The sequence below is a fragment of the Calidris pugnax genome, unplaced genomic scaffold (genome assembly GCF_001431845.1).
Source record: "Calidris pugnax isolate Ruff unplaced genomic scaffold, ASM143184v1 scaffold11, whole genome shotgun sequence".
Taxonomy (NCBI): domain Eukaryota; kingdom Metazoa; phylum Chordata; class Aves; order Charadriiformes; family Scolopacidae; genus Calidris; species Calidris pugnax.
This window is the reverse complement of record NW_015090803.1, coordinates 12,587,231-12,605,545: the sequence shown is the minus strand read 5'-3', so window position 1 is coordinate 12,605,545 and position 18,315 is coordinate 12,587,231. Positions and strand designations below refer to the sequence as shown.

Genomic DNA, 18,315 nt, shown 5'->3' with positions numbered 1-18,315 from the left:
CCTGCAAAAATGCTGAATTTAATCCTTACTTGCTCTCTTCCATTTTTTAAAGTTCTGCACGTGGCCTGCAGAAAAAAAAAATATCGTTGTCCTTGGTCTGGAGAAAATGTCTAGAAAATACAGAGGAACACATGCAGAGAAAAAAAGTTGGCTGAGACAAATATTTATTGCAACCAACCCCCTGCCAGTTAGAGAGCAATGATATGTTGAGGAAAATCAAAAGTGAAATTTATTGGGGAAAATGATAACAGATTTCAAATGTGTCACAGGTCCAGAGAAGGAATTTTGGGGGATTACCTTTTTGGCATAGTGAAGAAATGAAAATTCATGTATCGCAATAATCTGTGTGAATCCCTTCATTTAAATGACTTCACAGAATGTCCCATGTCATCCCTCAGCTGAAGTAAGTAGCCAAAACTTTCCACAAAGATTCTACAAGCAGGAGTTTATAATGAGGATCAGAAGATGACTTTCTGAAGCTGCCAACCCTTTTCATTTCAGAGAAAAAAGCTTCTATTCAGCTACTTCACTGAGATCTTAGGGATCGATATCTATTTCTTTTACATCCAATCATCTGTCACCTGATGTCCCTCAAGATTTAAGATTATGATTTCAAATTACTGTTGAATTTGTCCGTTAATCGTCTGTTAATTACTCTTCTAACTGGCCAACTAAGAGATTCAAATATCCACTCTACATCCGTTGTTGAATATGTCTATTCATAGCTACAACAGCTACCTACAAAATTTACATTTAAGCTTTCAACCGGACCCCTGCTGAATTGCACTGTTAGAGGAGACCTGCTGCTTTGCTGAGTATTTGAGGCAATATTTAAAGAAACCAAAAGAATAAGAGCAAGGCAAATAAAACTCGAGGACAGTTTATGTCAGTCACCGAGGTTATGGAAGATGACAGTAAGATACTTAGGGTCAATCTTTATGACTTTTAGCCCTCGTTTAATGGTAGAATTATTTTATTTTCGTTAAAGAATATTGCACTTGGTTTTCCCCCAAGGAAATTACTTGCCTTCAATAGATAGATAGGTAGAAAGATAGATGAGACTTTTTCACCAGGGCCCATTTAAGCTTGTAAGACTGCTCTGGATGTGACCCAAGAGGCAGGTTTGTTTGTCTGCGAGGAAGCCTTGAAAAACCCCTGCACTTATACCAGGACATCTATTTTCTGTGCTGCTTTGTGATCCCAGAAAAGAAGCAGATCGAGCCTGGCAGCGCGGAGCTATATTGCACAGATCGATGGCTCCAAAGAGACAGAAGTTGAAAGAAAAAGAGTTCTCTTGCTGTTTCATTGAGAAAGGTGTAGAAAGTGCTCTAAAAGGTGGTTACGTGCTAAATGTCGACCAAATGAAGCATGGAGAGGAAATGGATGGCACTGGTGAGAGAGCCAAACTCTGAGCCCTAGCAACAGCGCTGAACTCCAGCTGGCCCCGCAGAGGGGTAAGTAATCCCCTCTTTTCACAATATAAGGACAAAGGTGCTCACAGAAAAGAAACCAGGGGAAGAAATGGGACGTCCCCTGGGCTGCAGAAGAATGAGAGGAAGTTTCATCAAGGAGCACTACGGTTTCTTGCACAAAGTGAGAAGGTGAGCCAGCCCCAAAAGGCAGCAGCCTGGCATGCTGTGGATGGCTGTCATTAGGCACTGTTTGTGCTCAGCTTTTGAGAGAGCTTTACATGTGGCAGAGCAGGGCTCTGCGCAGTCAGAGCTTTGCCCACCTACAGGTACTGGTTTCTAGAGTACGTTGATAGTCGACTCAACTCATAGTCAACTCCTAGATACAACCCATTTTTCTTGAAAAAACTCCATGATCATAGAGGTCTTCTAGTTGCCTGTACCAGGAGCATGCACATATTCTATATGGGGGTTGTTACGTTAGTCACATGGGGGAAAACAACTTTTTCTGAGATGAGTTGCCATCTACAGGGGTGCTCTTCAGTTTGGCTGATCAGCAGGTTGGCTGGCCACCAAGGGCTCGTAGAGGAATGAGCGGTCTGTAAGGGTCAAACTGAGGAAAATTCTGAGAGAAACCTGTCGTACACCAAATAAAACTGGCTTTCTTTGCAGCTGACATAATGGATGTTTTTCTCAAAGGAAAGGAAAGGAAAAGATTTTTTCCTTTCACTGGAACACGTATTCTGCAAATATCTGTATTTGGTTTGTGCTTAATCAGATACAATCTGATTGAGCAGCTGTGAAGTTGGGAAAGCAAACACTAGTGACCTGGTTCTTCTTCTTCCTGCAAAAAAAAGCCAACCAAGGACGATGGCGATGGGAAGTATTTATGATGCAGTGATTGTAGCTTCAGAGAGCAGCCGTCCTCGCGCCACTGCGGAAGAGGTACGTACTTTTCACGTATCTAAGAGCTGCCCAAATACAATCACGGCATTTGTGATGCTTCCCTTCCAGCCCCGTGTCCCCATCCCTGTTTGGGGAGCGGGGGCCGGCGGGAGGTGTCCCGGGGGACGCGGGGTGGCGCTGGGTCCCGACCGGGAACCGGAGGTTTGCGTTTTATCCGATTTCTCACCGCTTCCACCCCCCGGGCTGTCCTGGCATCCCCCGGGCGCTCCGGGGAGCGAGTGCGGGCAGACAGCAAACAGTTAATTTATGGCAGATCTAATTAAACATTTCCGAGGGAGGATGCTGCGCTAGAGACCCGTATTTCGTCTCTTCCCGGCGGGGTGGGATGCTGATGTCCAAGTGTTTCTCCATGAGGACCCGATGCTGTAAACGATCCCGAATTCCTTCAAATCCGGCCGCGCCACCTGCCTCCTCCCCCTCCCCCTCCCGCGGGGGTTCCGCGCCCGCCCCCGGGCTTGCGGCGGGCGGGACGGGCCGCCCCCGCTCAGCCGCCGGAGGGAGCGGAGGGGAGCGGAGCGGAGCGGATCCCCCCCCAAGCTCCGCGCCTGCCCTCCGCGGCGCGGGGGGACACGACGACACCTGGGACCGCCACCTCCGGGGGGACCGGGAGGCGGGGAGCGGTGAGTGCGGGGCGGGGGGGAAAGGAACGACGCGGAGCGGTGGCCGGTGCCCTCACCGGGGCTCCCGGGGGCCGGGCGGGAACGGTGGAGCTTTCCCCCCCGCCCCGGGTCTCTGTGGATCCCCCCCCCCGGAGCCGCCGTCCCACGGGAGAGAGCGCTATCAGCCGCCGCGGCTGCCTCCTGCCGGCCCGCGGGCTCGCCGGGGGCTTTTTTCGGGTAATTTAGAAGGTTTTTATTGTTCCCCGTCCCTCTGCCCGGCGCGAATAGTGGGAGAAATCAGCCGCCGGAGGGAGCGGAGGGGAGCGGAGCGGAGCGGATCCCCCCCCAAGCTCCGCGCCTGCCCTCCGCGGCGCGGGGGGACACGACGACACCTGGGACCGCCACCTCCGGGGGGACCGGGAGGCGGGGAGCGGTGAGTGCGGGGCGGGGGGGAAAGGAACGAAGCGGAGCGGTGGCCGGTGCCCTCACCGGGGCTCCCGGGGGCCGGGCGGGAACGGTGGAGCTTTCCTCCCCGCCCCGGGTCTCTGTGGATTCCCCCCCCCGGAGCCGCCGTCCCTACCATGGATTCCTGTTTCTCTGGACTTCTTTTTTTTTTCCTTTTTTTTCCTTTTTTTTCCTTTTTTTTTTCTTTTTTTTTTCTTTTCTTTCAGTTCTGAGCTTTGTATTCTTTGAAAGTCCAAAGAGCGTGGCGACCAGCAGAGAGGACAGTGAGAATGTCATATCTCAATGAAACTTCGTTGCAGCCCAAAAGAAAAAAGTTGGTGGTTTTTGGGTTGGTGTGGTCTTTTGTTTGTTTGTTTGTTTGTTGTTTTTTTTGGAGGGGGTGGGTTCTGGACAAAACCTCCAGTTGATTCCAAATTCTTGGTTTGACCAGGAGGCTCAAAAATGAACTGTTGATGTAACTCTTCTTTGCGCCCCTGTGAAGCTGCACTTGTATCTCTTCTCTAGTAAGCTGAATACATTTTAAGAATAGTTTAACTTTGTGATGCCAACCAAGGGGTGGAAGTGCTTTACAGTGGCAGTCTCCCTTCCATCGCCTCCTTCCTTCTTCTCCCTTAAATGTACGTGGTTTTGAAGTGCCATTTACTTTGGCAAAGGTTGTTGATTTCTCCTGTCCTGCACTGGCTCTGTGGCACCTGTGCTGAGATTTAGAAATATGAGAACTGTGGAAAGCTTGGTTAAAAAGCTTTGTGGGAAATTAGTTGTTTTCATGAATGTGGTGCCCAGCTGGAAAATCTGGGAAAACTTTAGATGTGCATGGCATAGCCCCTGTTCTCCCTCTTGTCCTTCTACTGATGGAATTACGCTCGTGCTATGGCCAGGACTCCTGCTGTTTCTTACCTCTAGTTGCTGATCTGCTCCAGGAGCACACTGACCTTCTCGGGGGGGATTATTCCTCTGCTGAGGAGCTGCCTCAGTCCCTCATACCTCTCTGCCTGATACCGTTCAGTGGGCTGCAACCTAACCAGAAGGGTCACTTAATGTTATATGTGCTTCTTGTTGTGATGGAGTGAAGTGATCACGTCGCCATGGTCCCAGGCTGCACCCAGTTCAATTATGTACTCAATTATGGCTTTTAACTTTTTCAGGTAGGTTAGCAACAATTTTGCTCCAATGAAAATTCAGATTCTGTATTTCTGAGGAAGTGGTGAAATTCACAGAGACTTGCACAGCTGCCAAGTCACGAAATTCAGAGCCCCGGCAAACAAGGTTCTGAAGAGTTAGTTTATTTTTGGACATCAATACATAATTGACAGTGAAATTATGCTGCTGTAAATATTCTTTTGGCTCCTGCTAACTTAAGGAGGTGTCATGTGTATAGAGTTGAACGGAGTTAGCTCTGTGGCAGTCTCATCTCATGTCCTAAAATGGAACCTTGCTGGTATCTGGAAGCGTGACCCTGATTCTGTATCTGTTAGCTACAAAGTCGGTTCTCTGGAAGATGAGACAACTTTTTGGCAGAGCAGAATATAGATGACTAAGTGCAATTATGTATATTGAAATACAGCACTGATGAAAGGTGGTGTGGATTATCTAGAGGAGGTTTTCAAAAGATGATTTGCATAGTCATATTTCCAAGCCCCGAGGCTTGGAAAAGACACATCCATAGGGAAGCTGGAAAAGCAGGTTTAGGAGGAAGACCAAGGCATATACGTATGTTTATGTAGTACAGGTGTTCTGGAAAACATTCTTTGGGTTTGCAACTTGCCAATTTCCATAGCATGCATTCTCCACTCAGTCCCAACAAAACGTGCTGAGATTTTGACTTTTATGGTGCATCAGTTGTTGGAGAGCTCTGATGGGTAGCTGAGGCTCTCCTCATCTTGTTTGTTCTGTCTAAGCAGTGGTGCAACAGTGACACTCTTGAACTGAAAGCCTGCATCTCACTTGCTTCAGGTGCAGAGAGCCGTCTGTGCTGTGAGGAAGATCGTAGAATGCCTTGGAATGAAGAGCAACAGAAAGGACCTTCAGTTTGGGGAGCTGTCTCAGACACCACCCGGGCATAAAGTAGCCTTCACAGAAGAGGTAATTATAGCCAAATACTTCTAATAAAGCAGCAAAACCAAGGATGAGATTTTAACTGCCACCAGAGACAACTGATGCAAAATAACTTTTATGAAAGGAAAAAAGTGCCCCTTAGAGAAAAGTGGCTACCCACTCTCTGTATAATCATCAGAGATGGCTTGTTGCTGGAGGCTCAGTTCTGTGTAGCACGTCGCTCTTGCTTTCTCTTTATTGCTTTTTGTATAATGGATGTGACTGCTGTCATCTGAGTTTACAGATGTTTACAGCATGACGTATATGTTCTTTCCTGCGCCCAGGTCTCTGGAGCCACCCTCGGTGCAGTGATGGGTGGTGTGCTTCTTGTCCAGAGTGTGTGGTTGTGGAAGAGGAGGGATGAGTCACTTCCCCTTTGGGCAGTGATGACTAACTGCTGCTCCTTTGGGAGCAGTGACACGGGGAAGCTACCACACCAGCAGTTAAGCACCCAGGGAATCATCCCCTCAAATCGTCTCTCTGCTGACCGTCTGATGTAAAAACAGTTTATTAAGTCACATGATTAAAAGCTTTTACAGCTCCTGGAGGACCAAAGCTCATAAGAAGTTAATAAGAAACAGAAAAGTACTTTGTTTTCTACCAGTTTTTCTAAAATTGTGCTGCTCCTGAAATGTAAATCCTAAAATGAACAAGCTATTCCAGGGTTTCCAGACTTGTTTTATAAGAGTTATTAGGGATTAAGCTATAAAAACAAGTACTTATATGAGATAGTCTTAAAGAATAAGGTATAAGGAATTAAATTCATATATGTGTAATTTCTTTTAGTGTACATGTCTTAAAGCTGCATAGAAACCTCCTGCTTTACTAAAAATACTGTGTAGCAGACATTCAGAATCCAGGCTGGATACAAAATGTCTGGGGTTTTTTAGTCTTGTAAAAGGTCTGGGAATAGCATGAAATATTTCATTTTGAAGCATAGATGAGTCTACATCCCGATCTTAAACAAAAAGTAGAGAGAGACTCTAATCCAGATCAGACTCCTACCTTTGCAATAAAAATTCTCTCAAAATTGCATTTGAAGCTCTGCTTTAAATCCATGGTGGATCCATGCTTAGTACAAAAAGGTGACTTCATGGGTGTAAAAGTGTTGCACTACTCTTTCCAGATCCTGTGTCATGTCTGTGGTCCTGCCCCTAATTATCTGGGACTCTTTCCCAAAATTTTGAGAAGCATTGGCTCATCAAAATAATATTTTTTTAAAATGGAAATACAAAAATTTACTCAGAACTAGAGTAATTACAGATCCAGGATCAAATATTGCATTGAGGAAGAGACCAATCTAGTGGTCCATGTCCATACTTGGGATTCAGAAGACCCAAATATAAGGCCAGGACAGTGAAACAGGTTTCACAGGACAAATTTAGTTGTTACTCCTGCATTTCTATGGAAAAATTGAAGTTTCAAGAAGAAAATAAGTGTGGGCCATTTATGGCGCAGTATTTCAGATACTGTGTATAAATACTGATGGCAATGACAAAAAGAATGGTTTTCATCCTCCTGTCTTTTAGTACTTTGTTAGCAGCACTGAGGTTTCAGGCTGGTCATTATCTCAGCAGTTTGATCTTGAGAGGCAGCGGTTGTGAATAGGGGCAGGGATAGAACCGCGACTCTCCTGCCGAGAAGGAAATCTCCTCCTGATTGAAACCCGGGACAAAACTCCCATCGACTTCAAAGGAGAAGGATTTCAAGCACAGCAACCTGAATGCATCTGAAATCCACTGTTGGGCAGTCTGGAAAGGTCAAGGTTTTTTCAAAGATTAGTAAGGGAGAGAAAAAGGCTGAGAGCGGATTGTGAGCAGCGTAAAGAAAAGAGGAAGTTGACAACTAAGTTCACAGTTCGTTGCTAAATCTGTGTTTATTAAGGAAGCTGATTTTTTGTGAAAGCTAATGCAGGCATTCAGCTGGCTTAGGTATTTCTGCTTAAAATGAGAATGGGATTATTTCTCCTTTGGTTCAGTGTTATGGAAAAAAAACATTTAAGATTTGGTTGTCACAAATGGCATCTGTAGCACTATCATGGGTGTTTCCTTAGCCTGCATATTCTGCAGAAAGTAGCCAAAAATTCCCAGCAGTAGCAGCTGCTAAAGTTTTCAACTTATCTAGTAACTTCCAGTGTCCATGTGTTGCTTATCTGTCCTATTGCTAAAGACTTTTTTTTTTTTATATCACAGAATCACAGAATGATATGGGGTTGCAAGGGACCTTAAAGTTCTTTAAAATTTATTTTAAAATTAAAATATTTTAAAACCTTTTGCAAAGGAGAGACTAAATGAGCAATGAAAGTTTAGATATTTTTGACATGAATTTAGTGCTTGCTCAGTATATAAAGTGTTTCATTTATAGCCTTGATATGTAATTCTGGTCTCTGAGCTCCAGTGACATCTCATACCCCAACACTTGAACAAGTGTTCAACAACAGAAGAATAACCTCCCAAAATGTCAGTTTTGCTTCTCTTCTCCATACTGGGGCAAACCCAAACTCTACCACATTTATGAAGTGTGGTAAGTTTAAGGGGTGTATTATGTTAAGGGAGTGTAACTTCCTTCGTGAAGCCACAAGTGAACTCATTAAATGAATGTCTTGTCTCACGAGTCTGTAGGGAGTGCACAGGAAGTGTAAGGCTTGGATGGAGGAGTGTGAGCTTCAAAGTGCTGAAGAAATTGTTTGTTACTCTGTCAGTGCCCAATAAATTAAGTCTTGGGAGAGGGGTGATGGTTAAAGCAGATAAACAGAAGCACTGTGCTACTCATCCTGGCTTCTCTAGCTGGGATCCTGCTTGCACATCACAGTTCAGTGATAATTACAAAGCAACAGGTAAGCTGAGGCTGCTCTTGTGCTATTCAATGCCTGCACTGCCAAAACAAGCAAAACTGAACCCTAAAAGCAGACTCTGAGTTTGTAACTACTTGTGCAAGAGCAGACTTACGTCACTGTTTTCCTTGTTGCTTCCCTTTCTGTTAGTTTTCAGTTTCTGGTTTGTAAATCACTCCAGCAGAGAGAGGAGTAAGCGGGACATGCTATGGATGTGGCAGCACATCTTTAACTGTGCTAAGCCCTAAAGCTGAGTTCACAACAAGGGATCCCTCTCCCTGAATTCTGTAATTCAGAGTTTACTCACTGATTTTGGTGTTTGGCGATAAAATACTTTCAGCCTTACAAGGGCCTGAAGTGACTGAAATCCCTACACTGATGAAGATATTTTTCCAGAAGCTCACTTGGGAGGCTGATGTGAAGTTTTAATTAATCTGTCCGTGTCTTGGACCCAATTTGGCAAAGTACTTTGATTTGAGCATGTGCTTCATTTTAGAGTGTCATGGCAAATACTGACATACTTTAAGTTCCTTCATGCTGTCCTGAGCAGAACTCTGTACTGACAAGGTTTAAGAAACAACGTGGGGAGAAGTTGGGAAATGTTTCTGTAATGAAAGAAGAAGAAGGATTTAAAGGCAGTGCGTGAAAAAAAAATCATAATTAGCGTTGTAAGTTTACATCACAGAAAAAAATATCTTTCCAAAAGATACTTCCTTTCCAAGACACTTCTCTGTCACCTGGAGTGTTTAATGTGAACTAAACTCTTATTATAAAAGGTATCTCATTGTTTTCAATTAGATTAGTACTAATCTCAAAAGATGGCATCAAAAAGGAGCGTGTCGCTCATCATTGGGGTGTGCATCTATTGCCTGTAGGAACAGCAGTAACATGAGCTATGGCCCAGAGAACTCACACTTCAATAAACCAAAGGTTTGATTTCAGTTTGGGACTGACTATGTACAGAGATGTTGTTGGATAACTGAAGACTTAGGATCCTGTCAATAGGAAATGATTTTGAAGGTCCTGGTCAGGGTCAGGTTCTTGCTGTATGTCATGGCAATGCAGCAGATGTGCCAGGCAGAGCAGTGTAGGTGAGCATGGAGCTAAAACTGGGGCAGAACAGACGAATTAGCTTAGATAAAAGGACTGAATGGGGGGAAAAATAGAATGTGACAGGGAGAATGTAAACTTTAATGATCCATTAATATTTTATTTAAATGCTTTGTTGCTCATTGTTAGTTTTTCTTTTTGTAAACACCAGTAAAGTGTAATAAAAATGTATTTTAAGAAATCTATTTCATATTTATGTTAATTGACAGCATTCATTCAAATACCAAATTACCATGTGACTAACTTATTAGAAAATTAAACAGTAAATTGCAATTTTTTCACATCTGGAATCATGGAATAATTGCAAGGAACCGTTCAAAGGACCTGCTACCAATAATTTCTGAGAGGGTGTTCGGCTGGGATTTTGATTAGTAAATACATCTGGAAGTGTGATCTGTGTCTTCATAAACAGCCTTTTTAGCTCTATTTTCAGGATTTTTCCTTATGATTTTTTCTCTGATGAGAACTAAATTCCCAATGTCAGTGTTGTTCATCAAGAAGATCTCTGCGCTCTCACAGTACAGTACTTTATTTGAAATTTGAATATTTTTTTTTGTATTTTACAGACAAGAACCTAATTCCAGGGCAGCACTACGTACTATCGAGTCAATGGTTATTGGGTGGTCACATCAGATTCATGATGCTGTGAGTAAGGACACTGCCAAACCTCTTCTGCATGGCCTTCATCCATACCCCTAAACTGAACTGAACTTCTGGAAAGCAAGAAAAGAGAATCCTTTACTATATAAAAAGCAAGTAAGTGATTTCCAATATTATTGTACACATCAAGGAGAACTTTCTTTTGGTTTGTCTGAAACAGGCTGAACAACATCACACTGAAAAATGAGACACTAAAGTGATATTTTTTTGGTTGTTTTATTTATGCAAATAGTTTATAATGGTTTCCAAAAGTAATCAGACTTTGCATAAGTTGACAAAGAAAAACAGAGTGAAACATTAGAGGACACTGGAAGGGGCAGTGGAGAACAGAGCCCTCTCCAGAATGTCAAGATGCACTTTCAGTGCCAGACTAGTCAGGAGCATTATCTGACCTCTTGTGGTCAGACCTGGCCTGTCTCTTTAAAAGGACTGTAGGCTTCACAATTTTTTTTTCTTTCATTTCAAGGTAGAATTTCACATTTCCATAACCTCGGTGTTTGCAATGATTCCTGCTTCTCCTCAGCCTGGTTGCCAGCAGTAGGAGGAACAACAGACTGATTATAGAAAGCCGTTAAGTGTCCGTAACTACCAGAAGTGGAACGGGAACCATCCTGTCCACTTAACAGAGCCTCTGTGCAGTTTCGTATGCAATCTTTGGCTGCAACATGCCACTCAAACCTACATATCTTTCTCTTCTAAATAAGATAACTTGCATTCTTCATCAAGGTTAGGTTAATCTGGAAATGATCATCTCTTAAGCTGTAGTGTTTTTCCCTTTTATATTTTTACAGCACTTGTAGAAGACCAAGGTCTTCATTCTTGACAATCAGATGGTCCCACAGAGAGCAGGTCCCTGTGTGACCAGTGTCCCTTCAGGGTGAGGTGGCAGCAAAGTCTTTGTAGATGATAATACTGAGCCTTAGGGGTCTGCAGTCCACCAGGAGTCTGCTCGAGGAACCCGCGGCTCATTTGGTTCACTCCTGAAGAGAACGGGTGTTGAGCGTTTCTGAACACACAAGGAACTAGTTATTTTCATCCCTTTGGGGCATAAAACAATTACTTCATTCAAGTGAAATCAGAGACCATAGAAATTCATTTGGCACATGTAACAAAGGAGGTTAAAGTAGGTTCAATTTTACTCCTCCGAGAAAGATTTACGTTTAATTTTCATAGCAACATTTTTTGTTATGATAATAAATCATCTGTTTATACATGAAAGTATGTGTTTAGTAGTGCTTGGGGTTTTTATTTTTTTTATTGTCTAGGCTGCTTTTAACTTAATCTGGTAAAAGTAAAATGGAGTTACGTTTGTATGTTCTAGGGGACAATTTGTTTCCTCTTGTATTTTTGTATTTGTATCTTTTAAGTGGCTCAACCAGAATAAAGCCTTGCTGGAATTACCTGTTGCTCCACTGCTTTTTTTCATATTATTTGTTTTAGATGGCACATTTTATAACTTCTCATTCTGCCAAACTGGAAGAGAGAAAGTCAAATGAGGCAAAAGCCATCTCAAACATCAGGTTTGTTACTGTTTGTTTTAGGGGCATACTGTTAATTAATTTTCATTAATTTGATCTAGGAAATTTTCATTAACATGTTGGAATTTCAAAAGATGGAAAAGCTGGAGTCTGGAATCAAGGGGAAAAATTTAAATAAGTGGATCTGCTGAACGAATGAAGAGTTTCTGGAAAGCTGTGAAGATTTCAGAAAGAGACCATGCGATCCTTCAGATCACAGTAATGTGGTAATATCGCAGCCTTGTTTATTTTAAAGTGTCTGTGAACTTGGAGGTTGGGAAACTGGGAATTTTATAGTCCTGAATGGAATGAGGCATGAGATGGGCTTCCAAAACAACTGCACAGGTGGGTTCAGTCTCTACCAATTCTTAAACCAGAAATTATTTTTTTTAAGAAAAGAATTCTGGACACTTTCTCTTGATCAGATAACTGAATTATTTAGAAGTGCCACATGTGGAGAAACATTCAGATAGCTCTCACCAAAGACATGTGAGTGAATAAATCACACAAAAAACCCAAATCACCCAGCTGCGTAGTTAATGGGTGCCCCAGTAATGGGTGCTCTCTTCTTTGCTCTCCTGATCCAAATAGTCACCATCACAAGTGGGATTCAGTCACCCCAAATAATCTGGGTTAAAAACATACTTTTTCTAATCTGCTTGCTGGCTTAACTCCAGTTAAATGAATTTCTTCTCTATCAGATGACCAATTTTTATTTTTTTTAACACTTACACCCACCCATTTTCTCCCCCCAAAAACCCTCAAGCCAGCTGATTCCCTTAGATCTGTCCCTGCCATTTCCCCATGTTCCTCACAGCCGGGTACCCAGGGGCTGTACTGGGATTGCAGGTGATGAGGAGGTGGGCTCAGCCTCCCAGTGGGTGCGAGCTTTGCTGGTCTTTGGGACCCCAGACCTGCTGCCTGATATTTTTGACAGCGCAGTGAGGAGAGAGAGCATTGTGTGTGCAAGGAACACATTTTTGGGTAAGGTTATTTTAACAGGCGAATTTTCTCAAACGGACCCAAATCTTAAAGTTGTTATTACTAAATTAATATACATAATAATAATGTAGTTATTAGCAGTATGCAGAAATTTACTGTTCTGTTAGATGTGGTAGGAAATACATTTTGTGTGTATGCACACTGATTTTTTTTGCAAATATGTGGTTTAATCTAGGTAATTAAAAACCCAGAGGAATGGTCGTAAACCAGATTTGAACTAAATGAATGACACAGGTTTAACACATGTAGAACCTTTGCAAAGTTGTTACTGTCTTTGGGGTAAAACCCTGGTACTGCTTTAAAATCCATAGCAAAGCTTCCCGTGTCTTAAGGTCAGGACTCACTATACTGTACTTCTAAATTTCATCGCTCCTGATAAAATCCCTTACAATTCGCACTAAATTCCTGCTAATCCCTGCACAAAGCTACAAAGCTGCCTCAGAAAGGAGAAGTCAGTGGCAGCAGAGACCTGCTGTTTTTCTTTTTTTCTTTCTCACTTTCTGAGGCAGCAGGATGCTCTGAAGCCTCCTTGTCTGCGGGAGAGGTGGTTTCAAGACACTCTTTCTCAGGTCTGTATGTAGTTTGCTTTACCTCTGTGGACGATTCCCTGCATAAAAATGTATATATTCCCTGTATATAAATATAAATGTTGGTGAGATGCTTGAATTATGGTTTAAAGCTGCTGGGTAAAGTGCAGCAATTATTACATCTGGCCAGATGAGGATTGTAAAATGGTTTGAGCTGATCTGTTTTTGAGGCAACGAGTCCTCCCTTAGTGACTTGACTGACTGAGGACAAAAAGCAGCCTCGATAGCACACTTCCGAATGATCATTCTGCATTGTGAGTGTGTTGACTTTCCAGCTTACTGCCAAGTAAAGCATAGTCAGTGATTATTAGTTTTGAAGTTTGAGTCACTCTTACTCACGTATATAGGCTTAGTGTTGACAGAAGTACAAGTGGAATACCAAGCACCAATTACCGCGCTGTTTTCAATGTCATCGCTAAATTATTTCTTTTTTCCAGGTTCTTCAGAAACTATTTGCCTCCGGGTTTGACAGTACTAAACAGGAGCTTTATCAAGCAACAGCTGTCATCTTACAGCTAATTTGTTTCTCAGAAGCTTCAAGGTTCATGCTGTTCAGTGTATGATAGTGAATATTGGCCACATATTTCCATGAACAAGTTTTATACACTTCTGAATAGGTAACGTGCAGTATGTGTCTGGTTAATATGTGGATGCAATTGCCCCAAATCCAGGACAGAGCTGTGGTGTGACTCAGGATCTGACCCTGAAGAGGACCAAAGGGTGCTTAGCTTTCAGGACACAGATATGGGCTTCTCAGACTCATTGTTTTAAATGATTTTTTTTTGATGTGTAAAATATAGGTGTTTTAAAAACGTATCACACCCAGTCACAGAACTAAATCTGAATTTCTTTATTGGCTATGAAGAAGTGCATGTAGTTCATCTGTCCTGTTTTGGGTACATATGTGTGGTTTTGTGAAGTGTGTTTAAAAACCAAACAAAACAAACCCACATTGACTGGGGAGGAGGGAGTTAGAAAGTAAGAAGATTCTTAAATAAACCTTTCCAAAGAGGCTGGATTTAATTTAAATGTCCAGTTTGGCTACTAATACTTCTATTTTACTTTTTCTGAGTGGCTTGCAACAGAAAAGAGATTTAGCCATGATGGAAAGAATAATGTTTTCTCAGAGATGATCAAAATTTAACTGAGGGTTGGATACCAGGGGGAGCTGTCAACCTGCATCTTCCAGACTGTGGATCCAGTTGCCTTCCCATGGCTTGTCTTCTACCCGGCAGCCTGGTCTGTTTTGAGACATTTGAGGTCTGTATGGTGTCCCTTTCATAGTCCCTCAAATAGCTGTTCTGCCAAGCCAAGTGCATAGTATCACATGTGGGACGATAGTGGGATTTCATCCTATGTCTTTCTTTTCAGGGAACAGTCTGTTGGAAACCTTGATCTCATCGCTCTCAGCTGCACAACAGACTGACACAGACTGCTCTGGAGGTATAACATCCTCTGATGGGAAAAGAGCTGAGAACGACTGATGGCCTGCTAAAAGGAGCAGAAGAGACTCGCACGTGGTAGCAACAACCTGCCAGGACTGCCATCAAGCAAGTGGAAATGTCAGTGTGTGATTTGGAGCAGAGAGTTCAGCAATCAAAGGACACGATTAGATCAATCCGAGGAATTGCGAGTGCTCGAAGGGAACATGCCCTCTTTTTCAGCAAAGGTAAAAAAGAAAGCTCTATTATACCTGGATGACAAAGACTTGCTAAAATAGACGAAATGCTGCAAGAAGATAGCTACCAGATCTGTCATCTTGTTGGGGTGATGGCCAAGGGAGATGTATTTTCATGTGGTGATACGGGTGTTAAATATTGAATATTAATACTTGGTCACCTGTGTGGCTTTGTTCAATTAATTGTGAAATTGCACAAACTGCCTAAAAGTTCTTTAAGACTGAAGGTTTGAAGGCAAATCGGGAGAGCAGAGAACAATTTTGGCGATGTTTGAAAAGAACATTAATGCTTTGCTAGATTGGGAATGAGTGGCAGGCTGCAGTCACAACAGTGCTGCTGTCTCATTTTTGTTACCCTGAGTTATGTTGTTCCTGTGATCCCCACAGGTAATTGTCCTGGCAAATTGTCCTGAAACGCTTTTTTGCACTAGATATATTGTGAAATAATTCTGATATGTGTACTTGAAAACATAAAACAGGTAATTTAATTCACCAATATACTTATGAATGCTAAATCAAATTATAATATCCTTAAATACGAACTGTTGTGTTACATGACTACAAGTGGCTGAGCTGTTGGAAGGGACCTTTGAGATCATTGAGTCCAACCATCAATTTAACACTGACATGAACACAGAAACACGGGGTTTTAGCTCTTTGCCCTGTTTTGCTAGTTTTTGAGGGACCTACCCCTGTGTCTACTGCAACAAATTCTTGTGTCCATTATCAGCATTAATCTTAGTGTTACCATCTGGAAAGTACCTTTTAGTTCAGTTTCAGCCCTAATTTTATTTGTATTGCTGTCTTTGTTTATACTGTTGATAGTTATTTTAAAAGATCAAAATAAGAGCTTTTTTTTTTTTAACATTTATCAACAATGCAGAACAAACATGCAGAAGTATTCTTACAAAATGTGGATATTCCAGAAAAGTTACTGTATGGTATGACAGTTTTCTGCCAGCCTGTAATCTCTTCAATGCAGGGATACCTTCACCCTTGCACTGAGTTTTGCTGGTGTAAATGCAGCTCCAGGGAGGTTCAGGAGTTTCCTGCACTGAGCAAGGTATGGTCCAGGAGCACACTTGAAACAAGAACTGTTAAAGTGGTTTTTTGCAATATAATATATAAACTAATACTGAAACAAGGTGGTGTATTGAGTGAAGATATACATTAACACAACCATTTATTAAAGTATTTTTCAGATGTTTTTAATTTTTTTGCTTCTTTATGGAAGTTAAAAGCTCTTCCAAGCAGATTCCTCCTCAGCCTCTCAGAAGGTTTAGATAGAGTACATTGATAACCTTGTGGTCAATGGTTCATATAACACCATAATGTGTTCTTTAGAGTTCTTTTTCAAGAACACAGAAGACAGTTTGAAGTCAGCTCCACCTTTCAAGCACAAAAGATCCTTAGTGGCACAGAGATTCAGTTTAAACCTTCTCCAGATAAAGAGGCTGGTGGTGGCGTCTATGAATTAGTACATGAATTCCTGGGTGATGTTTTCCAAATGTCTGCTCAGGTGGAAAGGGTAGCGGCACACCTGGGATCAGAATATTACCAGGTAAGTCTTCTCCTCTTGTGTTTGAAAATAATGAATCCAATGAATTGTAAGCTGCAAGAAGTTTATTTTTAGTTGCAAACTCATTTAATAGCATCAGTCTTCAAATCCTGAGCCTCATCTGCTCTCTCAGTTGTGCAGTTTACAGAGGCGTAGTCCTGTTAATTTCTGAGGGCTTACTCATGCTTTCACCCACTTCTGCACCCATGAGCAGCAGAATGAAGTTGTCCATTTTACGCAAAGCTAATTAGATTAGCTGAATATTTCTCTCTCAGTTCCTGTGCCACGAGCTTCTACCTTGGGTGCCGTGTCGAAACCTGTAAATCTGCACATAGTGGAAACTTAATCTTTTGGATATGTACAGGAATATCCACTAAACTGATAATCAGAATTATATATAGTCCATGAAAAGTTCAGCTTTGAATAACTTGCAAAGGGTATGTATTCAGTTTGGTTTTATGTGTTCGTATGATGAAATGTAAACCCAGAATAGTAACAGCTTGAGTGAATTGTGATTTTTCTCGTTAATTGATCTCTGGGGAAAAGGGGTGGAATTCCAGTCTTTCATCTGCTGGGACTAAAAGAAGAGCTTACTAAGCTGTGGCTTTATGATCAACCCCTGTGTATGAGAGACCTTGGTCTGGTCTGTTTTGGGAGATACGCCACACTGTAAAGAGTACTAAATAGAATTGGGTAAAAGTTCAACTACTGTTTTTCATCAGATAATCTAACTAGTGAAAATGAAAACTTCTCACCAGTTTCTGTGAGTTTTCCAGTCAACAGTGGAATTTCTATTTCTGTGTCTGTCTGGTCCAAACCAGACGAAGGGGTTGGCTGGGAAAATAACTGTAAGACTTTTGATGTATACCTTAAACTAGTCTTCTAGTTACTTTCAAGTGGCTTGACTTCAGGCTTCTCTTTCTTGTACTTTCTTTTGACACAGACAAAAAAAAAAGTCAAGGTATTTTTTTCGTTGTGATGTAATGGGTTTTTCTGAAGGGTTTACTGACTGTTTTTACTAGGTATCAAGGGTTAAATTTTAAAAATCACCATCAAATCTAGGTTTTTCCTTGTTTCTCTTTCAATGTTGCGTATGCTCACTGATTTAAAAACAAATAAAAATTAAGAATACCCACACATGTTCTTTATAGATCTTCTTTTTAAAAGTTAGCACAATGTGCTCTGAATAGAATTGTCTAGAGTGGAATATTTAGTGGATCTTTAAAACATAGGGACTTTGTTAGCATTTGTACAACTTCAAAGTAACGAGAAGTCATTTAATAAGTTAGGAGATTCATTCCAAGAGTATAAATTAACTGTGGGTTTTATTTTTATGGTTCAAACGTAGAGTGCCTGATATGCCTTTTGTGTGCTTTCGCAGGCAATGCAAATGTAGGTTTTTAACTTCTTTGCAACAATGGCTCTCAGCTTTTCTTACATTGAATCATGTATATATCCTGTATACTTTTCACTGCCAGGTTTAGATAAGCTCAATATACCCTATAACTGTACTTTACTGACTATTCTTTTCCTCTTCAAGGAGCATCTGTGTATTATCAGTGGATATAAGTATGTGTTCAATAGTGCGAGAAAGGTGTGCATCTCAGAAACTGGAGTATTGCAACTGTTTAAATGCTTGGCTTTTGGGTTGAATTTTGAGAAGCTGGATTATTTTACATGCTTTCTAGCTAGTGGTGGTGTAGGGTTGGAAAAAACAAGGTCCAGGAGCTATTGCTGTGTGATGAGCTTTCCCCTGCATCCATTTATCTGTTATATAGCAGAAGCTTGTCTTTACCAAATGTTGTTGACACTTTTATCTGTACTTTCTGTTTCAGAG

General features: G+C 41.8%; 1 long non-coding RNA gene across 1 annotated transcript; it reads left to right on the top strand.

Moving 5' to 3' along the window:
- The first annotated feature begins 5,391 nt into the window (after positions 1–5,391).
- On the top strand, positions 5,392–16,406 carry LOC106885561. The gene is made up of 6 exons (XR_001411462.1): positions 5,392–5,521; positions 10,043–10,232; positions 11,716–11,877; positions 13,680–14,502; positions 14,614–14,911; positions 16,265–16,406. It is a non-coding gene; the product is annotated as an uncharacterized LOC106885561 (long non-coding RNA).
- Positions 16,407–18,315: the final 1,909 nt, after the last annotated feature.